The sequence below is a fragment of the Eleutherodactylus coqui genome, chromosome 1 (genome assembly GCF_035609145.1).
Source record: "Eleutherodactylus coqui strain aEleCoq1 chromosome 1, aEleCoq1.hap1, whole genome shotgun sequence".
Taxonomy (NCBI): Eukaryota; Metazoa; Chordata; class Amphibia; order Anura; family Eleutherodactylidae; genus Eleutherodactylus; species Eleutherodactylus coqui.
Window position 1 is genome coordinate 43434798 of NC_089837.1, and position 22391 is coordinate 43457188.

Here is a 22391-nt window from a genome sequence, read left to right on the forward strand (position 1 = left end):
TTTTCTCTTCCCTTAGTCTGACTTGTTACATAATACAATAAAGATTATGGAAATATAGAAAGTTTACCTCTCCGGTCAGCAGGTAGATAATCTCTAAGGTGAGGCTTAATATCCCCTTGGTAATCTCATTGCTGTCCTTCTCCATCCTTGGTGGGTCATTCATGAGGACCATTTTGGATGAGTGCATGAGAGAACTGGAGGAACTGGAGGGTTCTAGTACTGCCGGCCCTTTAGGAAAGAAGGAGAGACTCTAAATCATACGGGGACATCATCATGTGTGATATACAGAACCTAACTCACTGAGCATTGAGAGACGCAGGTTCTCAGAGCCGTCACCACATGTATACGGGTATGTTCACACAGATGGCAGATGTTTGCTGCGGACATTGAAATTCCACTGCAAATCTGCATCACAATATAACCATATTTTGGCGCACGTAGGCAATATTAGGCGAGGTGATAATACACCGGTGGCAAATCACATGAAAGAACATCACAATGGAAACTCCGACTTGATTAAATTCCAGGGGATTGAGCCTATACGAAGCTACGGGCGCCGTGGCAATCTGGATAAAAGACTGTTGCAGAAGGAAGTACAATGGACATATTGGGTTGACTGTGTTCAACCAAAAGGACTCAATGAGGTCCTATCATTTGTGAGTTTCCTATAGTCCTCCAGGCTTCTTCCTGACAAATTTGGTGCCTCCGGGCTTGCATTCAACGCTAACCCTTCCCACATAATTTAAAAACCATGTTTTGGACCCTCACCAGGAGCCTCCACAATTGAATACAGACGTTCTGTACTTATCTGGTATCCCTTTACCTTTCAGGATTCCCCAAGTTTGCATCCCAGGTCCCATTGCCCCTATTTTCTGTTTAGGAACTCTTTTTGTGTGTATGTCAGATTTCTAAATAAAGAATTTTAAGATTAGAATTCCAATAAAGGTTATATTTCAGAGACATAGAAGCCTTACAGTGAAGAAACTTTAAAGTTATCTAGTTGATTCTTCTGCCCCAGTGAAAACAATATAACCAATAAGAATCTGTGCTATAATGCATATGATAGGTTTTATTCTGCATGCAGATTTGAAATCCCTGTGCAGAAAAAAGTTTGTGCAGAAAAAAGAGGTTCTGCAGCAGCTGAGGTCTGCATTATATGTAAAGGGAACCGATGAACATAGCGTCCGATCTGTCAGCCTCCTCTTATAGAGCAGGAGGAGCCCAGCAGATATATTGTTCTGTGGGGGATATTCTGCATAATAATAATAATAAAAAACTTTATTTGTATAGCACCAACATATTCCGCAGCGCTTATATAGACAGGGGGAATACAGAAAGACAAAAGTACAAACATTACAGAACCACGATTACATAGTAATCAGTTGATGGAAACAATAGGGGTGAGGGTCCTGCTCCAACGAGCTTACATACTACAAGTAATGGGGTGATACAGAGGGTAAAGGGGCTGGAGATGTGCACGGTATGGCGAGGTGGAGAGTGAGGGATGCTATATACAGACAATGGTCAGACATTTAGCCGTGTGACGGCAGAAACGGTATGACTGGAGGAGCGGTTTATAATGGCTAGCAGGGATTGCAGTCAGTAGGTCAGGGAGCATGTTATCAGGCGGAGTACAGAGGGGTTTGTTTAGGGAATGCGGTATGCCTCCCTGAAGAGGTGCGTTTTTAGAGCCCGCCTGAAGTTCTGCGAGTCCTGGATTGCTCGGGTAGCCTTTGGTAGTGCGTTCCAGAGGAACGGTGCTGCTCTGGAGAAGTCTTGGAGGCGGGAATAAGAAGTTCGAATTAAAGGGGCGCTCAGTCTGGTTTCGTTAGCAGATGCAAGATAGCGAGTTTAAATTGAATTTTGTATTTAACGGGCAGCCAGTGCAGTGACTGGCACAGGGCAGAGGAGTGCGAGTAGCGGCTGGACAGGAAGATGAGCCTGGCTGCCGCATTCAGGATGGATTGGAGAGGGTAGAGTCTGGTGCAGGGGAGGCCGATCAGCAACGAGTTGCAATAAATCGAGCCGAGAGTGGATGAGGGCAACAGTAAGCTTTTGTAGCGTATCCACAGTGAGAAAAGAGCGGATTCTTGCGATGTTCTTGAGGTGCAGCTGACATGTTCGGGCCAGAGATTGGATGTAGGGGGTAAATGATAGATCAGAGTCGAATATGACCCCAAGGCAGTGGGCATGTTGTCTAGGAGTTATCATGGCGCCACACACTGAGATGGAGATGTCAGGAGGAGGTTAGTGGAGGGTGGAAATACCAGTAAGTCAGTTTTAGAGAGGTTTAGTTTTAGGTAGAGAGAGGACATGGTGTTAGAGACAGCAGACAGACAGTCAGTGATCTTTTGGAGGAAAGGTGCAGAGATGTCAACGAAAGAGGTGTATAGCTGGGTGTCATCAGCGTACAGGTGGTATTGGAGGCCAAATCTCCTGACGGTTTGTCCAATAGGGGCTGTGTAGATAGAGAAAAGGAGGGGGCTGAGGACCGAGCCTTGGGAGACCCCAACAGCAAGGGGAAGAGGAGGGGAGGTAGAGCCAGCAAAGGAGATGCTGAAAGAGCGGTCAGATAGGTAGGAGGGGAACCAGGAGAGAGCAGTGTCCTTTAGGCCAATGGAGCGTTGCATACTGAGGAGGAGTTTGTGGTCACATGTCAAATGCTGCGGAGAGGTCGAGGAGGATCAGTAGGGTGTAATCGCCCCTCGATTTGGCTGTCAGTAGGTCATTGGATACCTTTGTAAGGGCAGTTTCTGTTGAGTGTTGAGGTCAGAAGCCAGACTGTAGGGGGTTGAGAAGACAGTTCTCTGATAGATAGCTTATAAGGCGAGAGTAAACCAGGCGTTCTAGTAGTTTGGAGATGAAGGGGAGATTAGAGATGGGTCGGTAGTTGGCTGCATCAGTCGCATCCAGAGGCGGCTTCTTTAGCAGTGGGGATATGATGGCGTGTTTGAAAGAAGAGGGAAAGATGCCGGAGGTCAGAGAGAGGTTGAATATAGTGGTGAGATGGGAGATGACCACTGGGGAGAGGGATCGGAGGAGGTGTAAGGGGAGAGGGTCGCTAGAGCAGGTAGTGGGGCGAGCAGAGCAGAGCAATTTGGAGACTTCTTCCTCTGTCACTGGTCTGCGTACTGACAGTGAGCAGGTGCTAGATGCAGTGCTGACAAGACTAGGGTCAGGGCTAGTCTGGGATTGGGAAGTTATTACCTGACGGATGTCATCAGTTTTCTTTTTGAATTAGGCAGCCAACTCTACAGCACTGAGATCCGTCACCGGGGGCTGCGGTTTAGGGCTGAGAAAGGAGTGAAAAGTATCAAAGAGCCGTTTAGGGTTGTGCGATAATGAGGAGACTAGAGAGGTGAAGTAGAGTTGTTTGGCATGGTGGAGGGCGAGGTTGTAGGTTCTGAGCATGAATTTGTAGTGGAGGAAGTCTGCAGACGTTTGCGACTTCCTCCACAGCCGTTCAGCACTTCTAGAGCATTGCTGGATGAAGTGTGTTTGAGGCGTAAGCCAGGGTTGCCGCGTTCTACATCGAATGGCTCGGGTCCTGGGGCGCGCCGCTTCATCCAGGGCATGTTTGAGAGTTGTGTTGTAGTGAGCGGCAGCCAGGTTGGGGCAGGTGAGGAGAGAGATGGGGGACAGAGAGGACTGTAGGGATTCAGCAAAGTCCTGGGTGTGAATGGCCTTAAGGTTCCTGTAGGTATGGTAGGTAGGTGGGTCTGGAGAGATGTTAGGGAGCGTGACAGAGAAAAGAGAGGAGGTTATGATCCGAGAGCGGGAGAGGGGAGTTAGTGAAGTGGGAAGCAGAGCGGAAACAGAGGAAGACCAGCTCAAGAGTGTTTCCATCCCTGTGAGAGGGAGAGGCTGTGAGTTGAGAGAAACCAAGGGAGGAGGTGAGCAAAAGAAGCTGAGAGGCAGATGGGGAGTTGGGGTCATTAGTGGGGATGTTAAAATCACCTAAGATGAAGGTTGAGATTTCGCAGGATAGGAAGTGGGTGAGCCAGGCAGCAAAGTGGTCCAAAAACAGGCAAGCAGCACCTGGGGGGCGGTAGATAACTGCTACTCACATGGACAGCGGACGGAAAAGCCGTAGCATATGTATGTCAAATGAGGGAAAAGTGAGTGAGGGTACAGGGGGGGGGGGGATGACCTGGTAGGTACATTTCAAGGAAAGAAGAGCACCTACTCCTCCACCATGCCTGTCATCTGGTCTCGGGGTATGAGACAACTGCAGGCCATTGTAAGACAGTGCAGCAGGGGAGACCGTGTCAGACTGCTGTATCCACGTTTCTGTGAGAGCAAGCAGACTTAAAAATTGAGCAGTAAAAAAGTCGTAGATGGTGGGGAGTTTATTACATGCTGACTGGCAGTTCCAGAGGGCACATTTAAAGGAGTCAGGGGAGGGTATGCATGGGCTAGCAGTTGGGCTTGGGGATTTTATTAGTGAGTCAGGTAGGGGGTGATAGCTAGGAGCAGTGGAGGGTGGGCCAGGATTGGGGGAGATATCCCCAGCAGCTAGTAGCAGCAGGATAGAGAGGGTTAGCAGATGGTTAGGAGATTTATGAGGACGACTGTTATGTATGTTAGTGGCATTAGGGGGGTTGAGGCTAAGTAAGAAGGTAAAGAGTGCGTGCGAGCTGTGCATAGGTGAGGACAGGAGAGAGGGGCTAATGTGAATAGTGCTCCCCGGAGGTTGGCACTTGAAAGAAGTTCTGAAACTGAGCAAGGATGAGAACAGAGGTGACAGCATTAGCGATGGCTTTGAGGTGTAAAGTATTTAGGCAGAGTTTGAGGCCTACCTGTCTCCTACCCTGTCGAACTATCACGGTCAAACTGTATCATACTTCATCCAGCCATACTTATTACAGCTCATATACTCGTGGCATGCATTCTTACACTTACGCTTAAACAAGTGGTGTTAACCCTTTCCAATCCAATTTGTATCCTGGTTTTCCTAGGGGGCGTACTCTTTTTCTGCCGTTATACAATGGCGCTATCTGCTGGCTAAAGCCAATACTGCATGAGGTGACATGTTGGATAGGCTCCGACAGGAGAGAGGCTGGCAATATACAGTAAGAGAACCTTGATGGACGTCTTCCAACATCAGAGCTGTACAGCCTTAAATCATAATGTGTTCAGAGGTCAGACAGTGGATTGGAAAGGGTTAAACCCATTCCTGCACTGTACATTCATGGTATAACAGTACGCTGCGGCTCAGTGTCCGTGCCGCTAGCAGCCGCTGTCACATAGCGCTGACACCCCACTACATCACTGGGATCAATACTCGCTGGGCATTACACGGTTGCCTTGGTAACAATACCACCGAGCGTCCAGCAGCGCCTCCCCGCGCACGATGACAGATCAGTAGGATCGCTCACACAAAATACGAGGCATGTGAGCGAAAACACTGAAATATATGGGTTCTATTCACTGCATATTGTGCGCAAATACATACGTGTGAAGCCGGCTAACAGAAGGGAGGCCGAAAAATACAAGAAAACCGTGCGAAACCCTCCGGCGTCTCTTACCTGCCGGCCGGAGTCACGCGCAGAGCTCTGATATCAGTGTATATATATCCTCTGGCTGATAACAGAGACTACAGCAGGAACCAGGACCTGCTACACTGCAATAGGACCTGTGAAGATGTCACCGTCATGTGATCAGTAGGGGTGGAGCTCAGCAGTGAGGAGGAGAAGTGGTGGCTGAAGGACCTGTGATGATGTCACTGTCATGGCGGTGTGCTGATGGTCATGTGATGTGACTGGGCGGAGCTCCCGTGTTTTGTATGGAGAAGAAATTGGTGACTTTGTGGGTTTGTGTCTTTAACCCCTTCTAGCCCAGTAACTTAATATTATCCCCAAAGAAAATATTCGGATAGCAGCACAACCGAAGCTCAAAAAGAGAGAACAATATGAAGACAGAACAATAGGCGCACGGTCATACGGGGGTCAGCACCGAAGACCCCAGATAGTATAGCTGCAAACCATCCAGTATGAAGACCGGCACTCAGAGGTTATCTTAGAATCCAATGGTTCCTTTATTCCTCAGCTGCGACGTTTCGACCCTGTCGGGTCTTTTTCAAGCCTGCAGTACAGACAAACCACACATGTATTTATATATAACATACAAAGAACATACACCAATGAAAAATACAGATAAGGACACACCCCTTCCACCTACCAATCATGCAGATGGATCCGGAGCCTGCGACCAGACCCTCACCTCTCTGATGCAATGAGGAACAGCTGTATAGTAAGCCCCATTGTGGTCTGTCTGTACTGCATGCTTGAAAAAGACCCGACAGGGTCGAAACGTCGCAGCTGAGGAATAAAGGAACCATTGGATTCTAAGATAACCTCTGAGTGTCGGTCTTCATACTGGATTGTTTGCAGCTATATTATCTGGGCTCTTCAGTCCAGACCCACGTATGACCGCGCACCTATTGTTTTGTCTTCATATTGGTCTCTCTTTTTGAGCTTCGGTTGCGCTGCTATCCGCATATTTTCTATTGAATCACATCATGGACTTAAGAAAGTGAGCACCCATTGAGAACATGGATCTATCGCTTCATCTGGAAGGAGGTACTCCAGATACCTCAGCTACATTTGCATACACTATGGAGGATGCAGACCGTATTCTATCTGGGACTAAGACGGACTGCTCCTTCTTGAATAGTCCTAATATCAAGCTTCTTCAACGGAACTGTGAGTCTACCAAGAAACGACTAATATCACTTAAGTTGCATGCTATTATATTGCGTGAGTACTATACGGCTAAACGTATCCCGAGGGGACTACGACCTCATGTCCAACCAACTTTGATGATGCATGATGTGGAGTGCTGTACCGAATTCATTAATATCACAAACAAGTAGGCATTTGGCTTGATTTTATTAAATCTTGAATTTTACAAAAAGAAGCAACTAAGAGAATGGAAATGGAATTGCGGTCTCTGATGAATGAGGAGGAGTGGTTGGCCTTTCATGGTAAATTGGAGGATACCTTGGTGAAATAAAGATCTGATCTGGAGACCAATAAACCGTCTAAGTGGCACAGAGATATGGAGGACTATCGTAGCGGGTATGTGTTTGGTTAGCAGAATCCTAAGCGGAAAGCTGGAAGGAGTGGGCCAGGCATTGCACCAGGCAATAGAAGGGCGCCACGGGGACATAGAACCCCGAAATATTATCCATCATCCCTCACTTCGGATTTTGCTGATGATATGCCACAAGATAGCCCTATAATTAGGGACAAAAGTGCCTCTATATCTGTTTCTGCCTCCTCCTCTTTTTTATCCCCCCCCCCCCCACACACACACACACACAAGAGGGAGATCTTTTCAACATCAACAGCATGCAAGGGGCAATCACAAAGACGTGGTGGACACAAGCATTGGCGGACAAGGAAGAGGCAAGAAGAAAATATTGACTAGATCAGGAACACGTCAATGGACCTAATTGGTGAGATTAATACTGATGATGTGGCCCATTGCAATGACTCTCTGGTGATTAATATCTCTTCCAGAACACTTACCTCTGTTGAGTTGAATACACTTTCTTTTTGCCCTACGTCCAGTCCTGATTGGTTTAGTATTGACTTGGATTGTAGACGTTTCTGTAGGCAGCTTGGCCTGAAGCATCTAGGATGGAAGTAGGAGCTCATATACCATCTGCTCCTTGTGATACCAAAAGCAGGTTTATGCCTCCAATAAGGACTCCGTTGTAAGAACCTTTGAGAGTCTTTTGAGATCGGATATTATGAAATTGAAACTCAGATGGGAGAAAAATGTTACGTACAATCTCTCTGAAGCTGAACGTGTGGCTCTTAGGGATTTAGGTAAGGATCCCAATATAGTCATCAGGCCAGCAGATAAGGGGGGTGGAGTAGTTGTAATGGACTCTTCTAAAGATCATCAGGAAATTATGTCTCAATTGTCTGATAATACTGTGTATGAATTGTTACAATCTGATCCTTTGACTAGGTATCAAACTCAATTGAAACTAGATCTGGAAGAGGCATGTTTAAATGGGATCATTGATATCAAACGAAAAATGTTTCTGTGTCCTAAGTATCCGGTGACCCCTATTCTGTACATCTTGCCTAAGGTGCATAAGAATTTGTGGGATCCTCCTCGGCGCCCTATTATATCGGGCCATGGGGCTTTGTTCAGTAATGCTTTGCGATTTTTGGACAGAGTCCTCAAGCTATTTGTGACTAGTACTAAATTGTATGTACAGAATACAACCGATTTTCTTACTAAAATATGTGATTTACTGATATCAGAAGGCAGCCTTTTAGGCTCGTTTGATGTTTTATCTCTGTACTCGATTAGAGATGAGCGAGCACCAAAATGCTCGGGTGCTCGTTACTCGGGACGAAATTTTCGCAATGCTCGAGGGTTCGTTTCGAGTAACGAACCCCATTGAAGTCAATGGGCGACCCGAGCATTTTTGTATATCGCCGATGCTCGCTAAGGTTTCCATTTATGAAAATCGGGGCAATTCAAAAAAGTGATGGGAACGACACAGCAACAGATAGGGCAGGCGAGGGGCTACATGTTGGGCTGCATCTCAAGTTCCCAGGTCCCACTATTAAGCCACAATAGCGGCAAGAGTGGGCCCCCCCCCAACAACTTTTACTTCTGAAAAGCCCTCATTAGCAATGCATACCTTAGCTAAGCACCACACTACCTCCAACAAAGCACAATCACTGCCTGCATGACACTCCGCTGCCACTTCTCCTGGGTTACATGCTGCCCAACCCCCCCCCCCCCCCCCCTGCACGACCCAGTGTCCACAGCGCACACCAAATTGTCCCTGCGCAGCCTTCAGCTGCACTCATGCCACGCCACACTCAGTTTATTTATAAGTGCGTCTGCCATGAGGAGGAACTGCAGGCACACACTGCAGAGGGTTGGCACAGCTCGGCAGCGACCCTCTTTAAAAGGGGCGGGGCGATAGCCCACAATGCTGTACAGAAGCAATGAGAAATATAATCCTGTGCCACCGCCATCAGGAGCTGCACACGTGGGCATAGCAATGGGGAACCTATGTGCCACACACTATTCATTCTGTCAAGGTGTCTGCATGCCCCAGTCAGACCGCGGTTTTTTATAAATAGTCACAGGCAGGTACAACTCCGCAATGGGAATTCCGTGTGCACCCACAGCATGGGTGGCTCCCTGGAACCCACCGGCTGTACATTAATATATCCTATTGCAGTGCCCATCACAGCTGAGGTAATGTCATGTTTAATGCAAGTGGGCTTTGGCCCACACTGCATGCCCCAGTCAGACTGGGGTTCTTTAGAAGTGGACACATGCAGTTACAACTCCGTGTGGACCCACGGCATGGGTGGCTCCCTGGAACCCACCGGCGGTACATAAATATATCCCATTGCAATGCCCAACACAGCTGATGTAACGTCAGCTGTAATCCAGGTGGGCTAAAAATTAATTGGATTACACTGTAGGCGAGGGCCCCCAAAAATTGGTGTACCAACAGTACTAATGTACCTCAGAAAAATTGCCCATGCCCAACCAAGAGGGCAGGTGAAACCCATTAATCGCTTTGGTTAGTGTGGCTTAATTTGTAACTAGGCCTGTAGGCAGCCCAGTTACAATAAAAATTGGTTCAGGTGAAAGTTTCAACGCTTTAATGAGCATTGAAACGTATAAAAATTGTTTACAAAAATTATGACTGAGCCTTGTGGGCCTAAGAAAAATTGCCCGTTCGGCGTGATTATGTGAGGTTTCAGGAGGAGGAGGAATATTATACACAGATTGATGAAGCAAAAATGTCCCCGTTTTTAATGGTGATAGAGAACGTAGCTTCCATCCGCGGGTGCAGCCTACGTATTGCTTAGGTATCGCTGCTGTCCGCTGGTGAAGAAGAGAAGTCTGGGGAAATCCAGGCTTTGTTCATCTTGATGAGTGTAAGCCTGTCGGCACTGTCGGTTGACAGGTGGGTACGCTTATCCGTGATAATTCCTCCAGCCGCACTAAACACCCTCCCTGACAAGACGCTAGCCGCAGGACAAGCAAGCACCTCCAGGGCATACAGCGCGAGTTCAGGCCACGTGTCCAGCTTCGACACCCAGTAGTTGTAGGGGGCAGAGGCGTCACCGAGGACGGTCGTGCGATCGGCTACATACTCCCTCACCATCCTTTTACAGTGCTCCCGCCGACTCAGCCGTGACTGGGGAGCGGTGACACAGTCTTGCTGGGGAGCCAGAAAGCTGTCAAAGGCCTTAGAGAGTGTTCCCCTGCCTGTGCTGTACATGCTGCCTGATCTCCTCGCCTCCCCTGCTACCTGGCCCTCAGAACTGCGCCTTCTGCCACTAGCACTGTCGGATGGGAATTTTACCATCAGCTTGTCCACCAGGGTCCTGTGGTATAGCATCACTCTCGAACCCCTTTCCTCTTCGGGTATGAGAGTGGAAAGGTTCTTTTTATACCGTGGGTCGAGCAGTGTATACACCCAGTAATCCGTAGTGGCCAGAATGCGTGTAACGCGAGGGTCACGAGAAAGGCATCCTAACATGAAGTCAGCCATGTGTGCCAGGGTACCTGTACGCAACACATGGCTGTCCTCACTAGGAAGATCACTTTCAGGATCCTCCTCCTGCTCCTCCTCCTCCTCCTCCTCCTCCGGCCATACACGCTGAAAGGATGACAGGCAAGCAGCATGTGTACCCTCAGCAGTGGGCCAAGCTGTCTCTTCCCCCTCCTCCTCATGCTCCTCCCCCTCCTCCTCCTCCTCAACGCGCTGAGATATAGACATGAGGGTGCTCTGACTATCCAACGACATACTGTCTTCCCACGCCTCCGTTTCCGAGTGCAAAGCGTCTGCCTTTATGCTTTTGAAAGCCTCCGTTTCCACAAGCCTATACGGCAGCATCTCCAGGCGACGTCTGGACGCTGCGCTGAGAGACATTGCTGGATGGGGCCGAGGACAGCGGAGGTGAGGGTGTGGGTGCAGGCCAGAAGACGGTAGTGCCTGTGTCCTCAGAGGGGGGTTGGATCTCTGGCAGGTTGGGGCACAGGGGGAGAGGCAGTGGTGCAAACCGGAGGCGGTGAACGGCCTTCGTCCCTCCTTGTGGGGTGTTTGGCCATCATATGCCTGCGCATGCTGGTGGTGGTGGCTCCCCGGCTGATCTTGGCGCGACAAAGGTTGCACACCACTGTTCGTCGGTCGTCAGGCGTCTCTGTGAAAAACTGCCACACCGTAGAGCACCTTGACCTCTGCAGGGTGGCCTGGCGCAAGGGGGCGCTTTGGGAAACAGTTGGTGGATTATTCGGTCTGGCCCTGCCTCTACCCCTGGCCACCGCACTGGCTCGGCCTGTGCCCACACCCTGACTTGGGCCTCCGCGTCCTCGCCCGCGTCCACGTCCTCTAGGCCTACCCCTACCCCTCAGCATGGTGTATTACCAGTAGTGCAGAAACAGAACACTGTAATTAAATGTGCCGCTTATTGGCCTGTGGTTGGAGGCTGACTTCGCTTACGGAACGCCAGGAAATAATTTTGCGCAAGCATGCTGTAACACTTAGCTGGCTGCGTATGAATTAGGAGGACAACTACACCCAGCACAGACCCAGAACACTGAGGACAGTCACAGGCAGCCCAAATAGATTTTTTCCCCAAATGTTTTTGCAAAGGCCCACTGCCTATATACACTGTATATGTCTTCTGTCCCTGCGTCACCACTACTGGCCCTGGAGTATGTAAAATAACTGCAGACTGTTGCACTGTGGACTGGAATACAGCGGTGATGTAACAGCCAACGCAGAGCCAGGAAATAATTTTGCGCAAGCCTGCTGTAACACTTAGCTGGCTGCGTATGAATTAGGAGGACAACTACACCCAGCACAGACCCAGAACACTGAGGACAGTCACAGGCAGCCCAAATAGATTTTTTTCCCCAAATGTTTTTGCAAAGGCCCACTGCCTATATTCAATAAATATATGTCTTCTGTCCCTGCCTCACAATATATGTCTTCTGTCCCTGCCTCACAATATATGTCTTCTGTCCCTGCCTAACCACCACTACTGGCCCTGCACTATGTATAATTACTGCAGGGCGCAATGCTCTGCACGGCCGATATACAAAAAAAAAAAAAGTGCAACACTGCAAAAAGCAGCCTCCACAGTACTGCACACGGTTAGATGTGGCCCTAAGAAGGACCGTTGGGGTTCTTGAAGCCTAAAATACTCCTAACACTCTCCCTATAGCAGCTCCGGCACCAACAGCACTTTCCGTCCTCTATGTCAGAACAAATCTGTGGCGAGCCGCGGGAGGGGCCGATTTATATACTCGGGTGACACCTGATCTCGCCAGCCACTCACTGCAGGGGGGTGGTATAGGGCTTGAACGTCGCAGGGGGAAGTTGTAATGCCTTCCCTGTCTTTCTATTGGCCAGAAAAGCGCGCTAACGTCTCAGAGATGAAAGTGAAAGTAACCCGAACATCGCGTGGTACTCGTCACGAGTAACGAGCATCTCAAACACCCTAATACTCAAACGAGTATCAAGCTCGGACGAGTACGTTCGCTCATCTCTATACACGATTATTGAGCACAATCAGGGGTTAGAGGCGTTCAAATGGCATTCATGGAAATCTTCATTGTCCAACCAACAGTTGAGTTTTGTTTTGGCTCTTTTAGAGAACATCTTGTGCAAAAACGTGTTCCTGTATAAGTAATTTGTACCACCAAGTTCGCGGTACAGCCATGGGGTCGAATGTGGCCCCTGGTTACGTGAATCTATTTTTGGCACATGTAGAGGAAACATCCATATATACTTCCCCAGGCTGGACTTCTGTCCAGGTCTGGTGGAGGTATATAGACGATATATTTTTTGTCTGGACAGGTACTGAGGAAGCTCTTCATAGCTTTCATGATGAATTGAATAACGTCCTGCCCGGTCTGAGGTTTACTATGCTGCATTTCCATACTCAAGTCCAGTTTTTAGACGGCATGATTAGCGAAAGCGGGGAGAGATTGAAGACAGACTTATATCGTAAGCCCACAGACAAGAACAACGTCCTTAATTTTCGAAGCTATCATCCTCCGGGTATTCTCAGATCCCTTCCGTGGAGCCAAATGGTCCGGGTTAGGAGGATAGTTGAGGATGATTGTGTTGATCTTAGGTTGGATGACATGGCCAATAAATTTGTAGAGAGGTTACCCTACTGGATTGGTGCAAGAATATAAAGCTAGGGCCTTGACTAAACCAAGAAATTAGCTTTTATGCCCTAAACAAGATAGGACTGTCTCCCATTGTGTTCCTTTTGTTTCCACATACTGTACCGCTAGTGCAGAAATTTCTAGGATTTTGCGGAGACGTTGGAGTATATTGTCCACATGTCATCCGCATATTCGTGAATTTGGTGAACTACCACTAATGTCGTATGGTCGTGGCAGCAATATTCGGGATAAGATTGTCTGCACTGGAAGAGTACATCATGAAGGGGGATCTGGGGTTCCGCCGAGTGGCTCCACGCAGGGTTGTTTTCCCTGTATGGGATGTGCCTCGTGTGGAAACCTACTTAAAGAGGATACGTTCACACATCCCCGTACTGGACGGAGATATATGATTAAGGGCAGGTTTACATGTAGGTCCTTGTTTGTTGTATACATGGTGGTCTGCCCATGTAGCTTGCTGGGGAGACCACCATGGAGATTCGACAACGTATATCAAAACACAAAAGTACAGTGCGTACGGGCAACAGGGAGGTACCTGTTGCGAAGCATTTCCTAGAAGCAGGACATACTATAAGCCAGTTACGCTTTCGGGTCATCAACGAGGTACCTTATTCACGTAGAGGTGGAGACCGGAGGGAAAACTGAAGTTGTGCGAATTACGTCGGATTTATAAGCTTGATACTCTGATGCCGAAAGGCCTTAACCTTGAATACAATGTCTCTCAATGTATTTAGTTATTTTGTGATACCTGTGTATACATGCTCATTATGAAGCTATAGTGTATGTGATAACATCTCATTTATTGCTTGGTAGCTTGGACGTTTAGGTTTACTTATATCATAACTTTTGTCATTTTTAGATTTCGTGTATATGGATGTGGAGTCTGTAGTATGGATCCTCGCCCTCATTTTGGATATGGATATAATTGATTTGTACAGATTCAATTATCTATATTGGAACAGGCTGTTATTTGATGTGAGGTGGATATAGTTACTGTATTTATGAGAGTACCAATAAACAGATAGTGTGTGCAAGCCTTTATGCATTATATTTATGTGTGGTCCGTCACTTGCAATAGTTGGGGGTCGATTGATGGGGTGTGTATGTCTCTTGTTTTTTCTTTCTGGTTATGATGCAAGAACATTTCAATAAATATGTATATCTTAAATTAATGTAAGCATATCAGTACATATGGGCTTTAGGGCTCCTTCCCACGGGCGAATTTCCGCGGCGGAAATCCACGGCATTGCCCCGCAGCTATTAGGTTCTATTGAACCAAATAGCACAATGCTTACGGTGCGGAATTCCGCACCGTAAAATCACCCGTCCTCACCCGTGGCATGCTCTATTTGCCGCAGTCAATGGAAGCCGTCCGTCACGCTATCTTCCGCTGTAGCACAGCGGAAGATAGCGTGAAACCGCTTCCCCGCCTACCGCCAGCCGCCTCATATGACGTGGCCAGCGGGTCATGTGATGCTGATGGCGTGTCATATGACGCGGCCGGCGCGTCACATGCTCTATTGCGCAGGCGCCGAAGCGTCATGTGGGACGTAGGATGCCGGATCCGGAGGTTAGTATTGGGGTCTCTGGGGAGGGCGCCGTGACGGGCCCCGCCGCAGAATTCCATGGCGGAGCCCGTCACGGCCGTGTGCAGCTGGCCTTAGTCTTAGAATCTCTCTATGGATATAATGGTGATAAGATGTAGTCTAATTTACCACATCATATTTAACTCTGAGATAATTATAGGTGCGGTATGCATCATTCTTGGTCAGGGAGAGATAAATAGTCCCATCAGGTTCTGGGCAATTCTAATATTGGTCTTGTTATAACGTGTGGTGCCCCGCATTGATTATATTATTACTTATAGCCAGAGACTAGCTCAAAAATAATGAGACATTTGAGATGCATCATGGTCAACATACGTGCGCAACAGTCTCTTTGAGGAGCACGCTGGTATGGGCAATGACGTGATGGGCTCCCGTTGACACAGCCGCGCTCACTGACGTGAGAATGGTATTGCCGCGTATGTTCTCGCGGGACTTCAGTCTCCTGCGTTCATGCGAGTGCCTCTGGCGCATGCGCAGTAAACTCTTTGATGGGTTTTCTGGTACGGGCATGGACATAATTTGACGCGGTTGACGCATGCGCAGTTGCCTTATCTGGACGTCACAGCATGGCGCCATACATACCCACAATGTGGCTTACTTTACAGATGTTCTTCATTGCATCAGAGAGGTGAGGGTCCGGTCGCAGGCTCCGGATCCATCTGCATGATTGGTAGGTGGAAGGGGTGTGTCCTTATCTGTATTTTTCATTGGTGTATGTTCTTTGTATGTTATATATAAATACATGTGTGGTTGGTCTGTACTGCATACTTGAAAAAGACCCAATAGGGTTGAAACGTCGCAGCTGAGGAATAAAGGAACCATTGGATTTTAAGATAACCTCTGAGTGGTGGTCTTCATACTGGATTGTTTGAAGCTTTAATATCCCCAATGGTCTTGCTGGGATTTGCTCCGGGGCAGTGTTCAGCAATACCCCCATTGTAGCCCCAATCTGCTTACAGGACACATGGCTAGGCCTGGAATGCAGGGAACACTCGTTGGATTTCAGGGCACAACTCAATAAAGTCCAGGCCCCCTTGCTCACTTGTGCAGAAAAGAAATTGGCTCCCTAAAAATAATCCCCCCTCCCCCCAGTCTGCGGATAAGCATCATGTCGGGGAACTAATCCGGGAGCCTTAGGCCTCATGTCCACTCAAAAAATACAATCCGTGCAGAATCTGCCGCGGATTTGCTTTAAATGGCATTTTTTTGCATGCAGATATCCACACACATTGCTATCAATGTGATAGCAATGGCCTAAGGCCTCATGTCCACTGGGTAAATGGAATTGCGGATTCCGCTGCGGATTTTGCTCATAGGGAATCATTGCCATCCGCGGGTCCATTAAATTGAGTTTTGCACCCGCGGATGGCATTTTAAAAAGAATTGCGTTTTTCATGCGCGGGAGAAAAAACGCGGCATGCTTCATTTGCCGCGGAATCCGCGCGGATCGGCAACATTGCTATCACATTGATAGCAATGTGTGCGGATATCTGCATGCAAAAAAATGCCATTTAAAGCAAATCCGCGGCAGATTCTGCTCGGATTGTATTTTTTGAGTGGACATGAGGCCTAAGGCCGCTTTCACACGACCAGGTTTGAATTGCTCATTCCACGATCGTCACCTGCACAGAATATTCGCTGTATTCCGCACACATTCACCCAAAAGAACATTTGCATGTCCTCTCACACGAGCAGACAGCAATTGTGATTTTTCACTTGCGGATATAAAATCGCAGCGTGTTTTATTTTAGTGCAGATTCCACATGGCTGGCTACCATTGAAGACGTTGGAAACCATCGACTTGCGGGCCCATCCACAACTGACCTAGCGCATAGGTTTTTTAAGAAAAAAAAAATCTGCACTGTGCATGTCCAGGATATACCAGGTACACACGGGCGGATTCTGCTGCGCGCTTCCGCTTGCAGAATCAGACCAGTCTGTGTGAGACCAGCTTTAGGGCGGCGGCACACAAAGGGGTCAGATTCCTCATGCAGGAGCCCGCAGCGAAATCCAGCCCTGTGCCTGGCCGGCGACTGCGCACCTTTAAATATCTATATTGCAGATGGCTCCGGCGGCTCGCGTCATGCGCAGTACAGATTTTTTTTCTTTAAGCGTTTTTTCCCACGCCATCGCAATATTAATGGCGGATAGGCTGCGGGTCAGACAGCTTCTAGTTACTTAAATGGAAGCAGTCGGTGCAGAAACTGCACGAAAATAGAAAAAGCTGCGATTTTTTTTCCTCCACTCACAGAAATCATAATTAGTTTCTGCGAGTGTGTAGGAAAAACCTATTTTTGTATAGCATGTTCCAAAGGGCATTTGCTGTGGATCCGCGGTGCGAACACTGACCATGCATTCCGCAATGCAAATCCATTTGTGTGCCACCAACCTTAGGCAAGTAATTTTATCTCCCCTCATGGATATGACCCGTGAGGGAAGATGAAACACCCACTTTTTAAACTTTTTTCTCCTATATATACATTGATCACCGTTATCCATTGGATAACGGTGATCATGTGACTGTGAACCGCATACCGTGGCCTGCGGTGACATCCCCCTGCTCTCGGCTATCTTTGCTCGCTGGGAGATTTTAAATTTCCCAGGCTCTCTGGCTTTTTCTGCATGCGCCAAACATTTTTCCCCTTGGCGCATATGCGCAGAAGGCAGTGGCAGTGGCAGGTTCTTGCGGGACATCGCCAAGGCCAGAGGTGAGTAGTTGCAGCTCCCCTCACGGATATGATCTGGGAGGGAAGATGAAACACTTTTTTTAACTAAGCAGAGAGCTGTCACATCCCACAACTTTAGTCTACAGGATCGGCGTGTTTTTACGGCCGTGTAGATCAAAGCCCAGACACCCAGGACGTGAAAACTCACATGGGTGGTCACTAAGGGTCATGTGTCTCAACTGCGTGTATTCTCCTTTTCTTGCATTTTCTTTAGTGCGTGTGTAAATACACAATGAGCGCTGCATATTTCCTTCACTTTTCATTCGTCATTTATGTTACACAGGCATAAATATTATTGGATTAACCAGCGCTCCTTCAGTTCCTCTCAGTCACTTACACAGCAAATGTGAAAGGCTGAATGATTCTCGTTTGAACAAGCCAACGATGTATCTACTCGGCTTCACGAGTGCAAACAAACTAGCCATGCACACATATGCAAATCAGTGGTCTCAAGCACACCTGATGCAACTAATCAAGGACTTCATTAGCTGCTGCAGGTGTCCTTGAGATAAAACATATCAAATATTTGGACTGGCTAGGGGGCTTTATTGACTGTGTTAGAAACATGGCTAAGGCCGCACCAGACAGACGTGTACCCGACCAGAACTCCATACATAGAGGAATAACCAGCACCTTCTGAGAGGGAAGCTATTGGGGGTTGTATGTGTGGCGGAAGTGTCGTACCAAAAGTGACATCAGTGGAAGTCCGTAGAGCAGAGGAGCATCGGAGTGGTACAAGAGTCGCAAGAAGACCAAGAGAGCTTCTGGAGAGATGCCACTGGAGGATCCGTCTGGTGGAAAGAAGAAGAGCAAGACCCACAGTGGCAGTAGGCCAGAGAGTGTGACCACCAGAAGATAGGTCCAGACGCTGTGCCTGCAGGTGACGTAACAAGGCTGAAGAGAAGCTGTCAAGAGGTGCTGTGAAGAAGACTGCTACTGACAAGGGTGGATAAGTATATTCTGTGTGTGAGTTAGTTAGTGAAAGAGTGAGTGCGTAAGTAAGGGGATGTTAGAGAGTAAGTGAGTGCATAAGTGAAGCAAATCAGTTGTGACAGAGTGAGCAGGCAATAAGAGAGTGTGAGCAATTAAAAAAAAAAAGTGCGAATGAGCAAAGGCATGTGAGAAGTGTGATCTAGCTAATTCTCAAAATAAATTTGTAGATCCCCACTAGAATGAGCTCCATTCTTGTCATTGCACAAGTAGCAATGTATGCGGTCATTGACCAGCCAGTCCAGGGTGCATACTGTTGCACAAGATGCATGCTCGTCGCACATCTGGAAGCCCAAATCCTGGATCTAAATGAGTGACTGGCAACATGGAAATCCATTGACAATATGGAAAGGAGTTTCTGCTCACTGAGCAGGCCCTCATTGGGGTAGATGCGGGGAAGGACGGTAGTTCAGAGGAGCAGGACAAACAGACAGTTAGTAGGGGTAGAGGGAAGAGAACCAGTGAGGCTATTCCTGAACTGGCACACCCCAATAAGTTTGCAAAGTTGGCAGATGATAGGGTTGCCATTACAAGGTCAGCACCACTGCAGCATGACATGCCCTCTGAACACCAGGGAAATTACTGCTTCAGTAAGAAGGGGATCGCAGGACAGGCTAGACAGGTCCTAGTGGTAGGGGACTCAATTATAAGAAGGAAAGACAGGGCAATCTGCCACAAAGACTGGGATCGTCGAACGGTCTGTTGTCTTCCTGGCGCTCGAGTTCGACACATCGCGGAATGGGTTCACAGATTAATGGGAGGGGCTGGTGAGAATCCAGAGGTCATGGTGCACAATGACATGAATGACAAAGTTAGTGGTCAATGGGGGACCCTCAAAAATGATTTCAGGGACCTAGGATCAAAGTTTAAGGCGAAATACAACCTTTACCACGAGCCACACCAGAAAGGCAGTGGGAGCTTAGGGAGGTAAACAAGTGGCCCAAGAATTGGTGTAGAAAGGAGAGCTTCGGGTTCCTGGAGAACTGGGCTGATTTTGCTGTCGGCTACAGGCACTAGGAGATGAACACGTGGGTAGAACTATTGGGAGGGAAAAATAACAAAATCCTAAAAGGAGTTTTCTATAGGCCACCAAGAATAACAGAAGAAACTAAAAACCTATTAATAAGACAAATAGAAGAGGTGCAAAGAACAAGTAATTATTATGGGAGACTTTAAATATCCAGATATAATATGGGAAGACGAAACCTGCGGATCTCACAAGGTGATAGGTTCTTGAGAACAAATCAAGATAACTAACATACCCAACTCGTGCGGGAGCCAACTAGAGGGAGGGCTACTCTGGACTTATTAATAAATAATAGAATCTCGGAGGTGCAGGTTGAGGGATATTTGGGAAATAGTGACCACAATATAATTAATTTTCAGTTGTCATTCAATAGGAAGCCTCATCAGGGATCGACAAAACAATTAAACTTTAGTAAAGCAAAATTTGATCAGCTCAGAACTACTAATCGGCAACATTAATGGGGACAACGTCCTCAAAAATAATAGTACCGGCGACAAATGGGGGAAGTTTAGAAACATCCTAATTACCTCATGTGAGCAGTTCATACCCTTTAAAAATAAAAGAACAACAAGTAAAAGGAAACCAATGTGGCTCGACAAGACTGTAAGGGGGGTAATAAAGATAAAAAAAGAAAGTGTTTAAATGATTAAAACAAGAGGGCAATAGAGAAGGGCTAAAAACATAAAGGGGAAAAAACAAATTATATATAAAGGAAAAGATCAAAACTGCAAAGAAGGATGCAGAAAGACTGATCGCCAAAGAGAGCAAAAATAACCCTAAACTATTTTTCAATCATATGTACAGTAAAAGGATTTGCACTCAGAGCACTGGCCCTTCAACAAATAATGCAGGAGAAATCATAGAAGATGATGGGGGGGGAATCTATGAAATAGTTTTTTCTCAAGTGTATTCACGAAGGAAAAAAAAAAATGTCACACGAGATACAACCCTTCACCCGCCCCCCACAAAATATGATTTGCTTAATTCAGCAGAAAATGCGGAGCCGGTTAAAAGAAAAAAAAAAAAAAAAGATTACAATCGACAATTCTCTGGGCCAGATGGAATACACCCAAGGGTTTCCAAGGGAACTAAGTGACGTGATAGACAGACCACTATTTCTTATATTTAGGAACACTACTGGGGTTGTACCACTGGATTGGCATATTGCCAATGTGGTTCCAATATACAAAAAGGGGTCAACAAGGGAGCCTGGTAACTACAGGCCGGTAAGTCTCACTTTAATAATTGGAAAAATATTCAAGATGTTTCTGAGAGATGCCATCCTGGAACATCTCAAGGAAAACAACGGTATAACTACTCATCAGAATAGGTTCACGAGGGGTCGATCATATCAGACCAATTTGGGAGAGTCTATTGATCTCGTATATCAATTTTTCTAAAACATTTGACACCATGCCACATAATAGGCTGATATATAAAATGAGAGCTCTGTCTGGACGAAAACATGTGTAGCTGGGTAAAGACCACTGAGGATGATGCTCCGTTTAATCGCATCCCACCTTTGGTCACATTATGGATCAATGTTCTCTACACATTCCTGTCTTTCACCGCTTCTTTCAGTTCCTCGATGTTCGTGGTGGCCTTGGTTGGCTAGATACAATCGCGGAGCTGAAAGAAGCAGTGAAAGACAGGAATGCATGGAGAACATTGATCCATAAAGTGACTGAAGGTCGGATATTTCTGAACAGATCATCATCATCAATCCACTGTAGACTAAACCATAATACTGGGGAACAAAACCTACATTTTTTTTTAAATAAAATGAAACTTTGGTTTGGAATGATGTGAACGAATGGTAACCTGCTCATTACCTTTTAAATATTCTTCAAAACTAAGTCTCAGCAAGACTCAAAAAACAAAAATCAATGAAAAAAAAAAATCAGAAAATTCCATGAAAATTCCAGTTAATTTATGACGCGTATGAACCCTGAGTGGGGTTCACATTTGTGCGTCTCAAGTTTAGGGGGGCTGCAGGTCAGACTGCAACACTCTTCTGCATACACATTCCAGGTATGGACCAGGGAAGCTGTTTAGTAAGTCAGAAGCAATCAGCTGTTTATTGCCCGAAATCAGCGCCGCTCTTCTGTGTGATTATGTCTGGCTTGAAGGCCGCAGTTTAGGAGGCAAGGAGCAAAATTGCAGACTTATCAATTCAGTGACAGAGGCTCAGATGGAGTGGAGGGGGGAGCGGCAAACAATGTTTGTTCTGAATGCAGGAATAGCAGGATGCAGCAATAGCCTCACAGGGGCGATTTTCAAAACAATGTGATTTTTATTTATAAAAAATTGCATTGCTTCTGTGAAATCGCAATGTCAGAGTAATAAAATTCTAAGTACAGCACCAATCGGGCCCACCCCACTTGCCCGCTGCCAGCGATAAGAAGAAAACACCACACGGAGGTCTGGTATAGTTTCTCACACGGGACATGGCTCTCGGCTGTGCTTTATTACAGATTACATGAGATCTTATACCCTTTGTCCCATCACCATCAGGGGGTGATGGGCTCATAACCATATATGGGCAGTCCGGATTTCCGGCCTGAGACAGTGAGGCGCCTCTGGCTTATGTACAGAAAATCACGTATTTAATTAACTCCAGTGCAAAGAATCACCCACTCAATTCTAAGAAAGCGGCCAAGCATGCATTCTCCATATATGGGAAGTCCGGATTTCCGGCCTAAGACAGTGAAAATTATGTACATAGTGGAACATCTTGATATCTTGCTTCTGGGAAAACAGCCAAGTACATGCGGCCTTCATGTCTGGTTCGGTATCATCTCTGAATTTCTAGAACATCTCTCTGAGCCTTGCAAAGCCTTG

At 47.1% G+C, this 22391-nt stretch overlaps 1 pseudogene; it reads right to left on the reverse strand.

The window, feature by feature from the left end:
* LOC136615389 (zinc finger protein 850-like) overlaps positions 1-22391 on the reverse strand; it is a 304670-nt pseudogene that overhangs the window by 133215 nt on the left and 149064 nt on the right.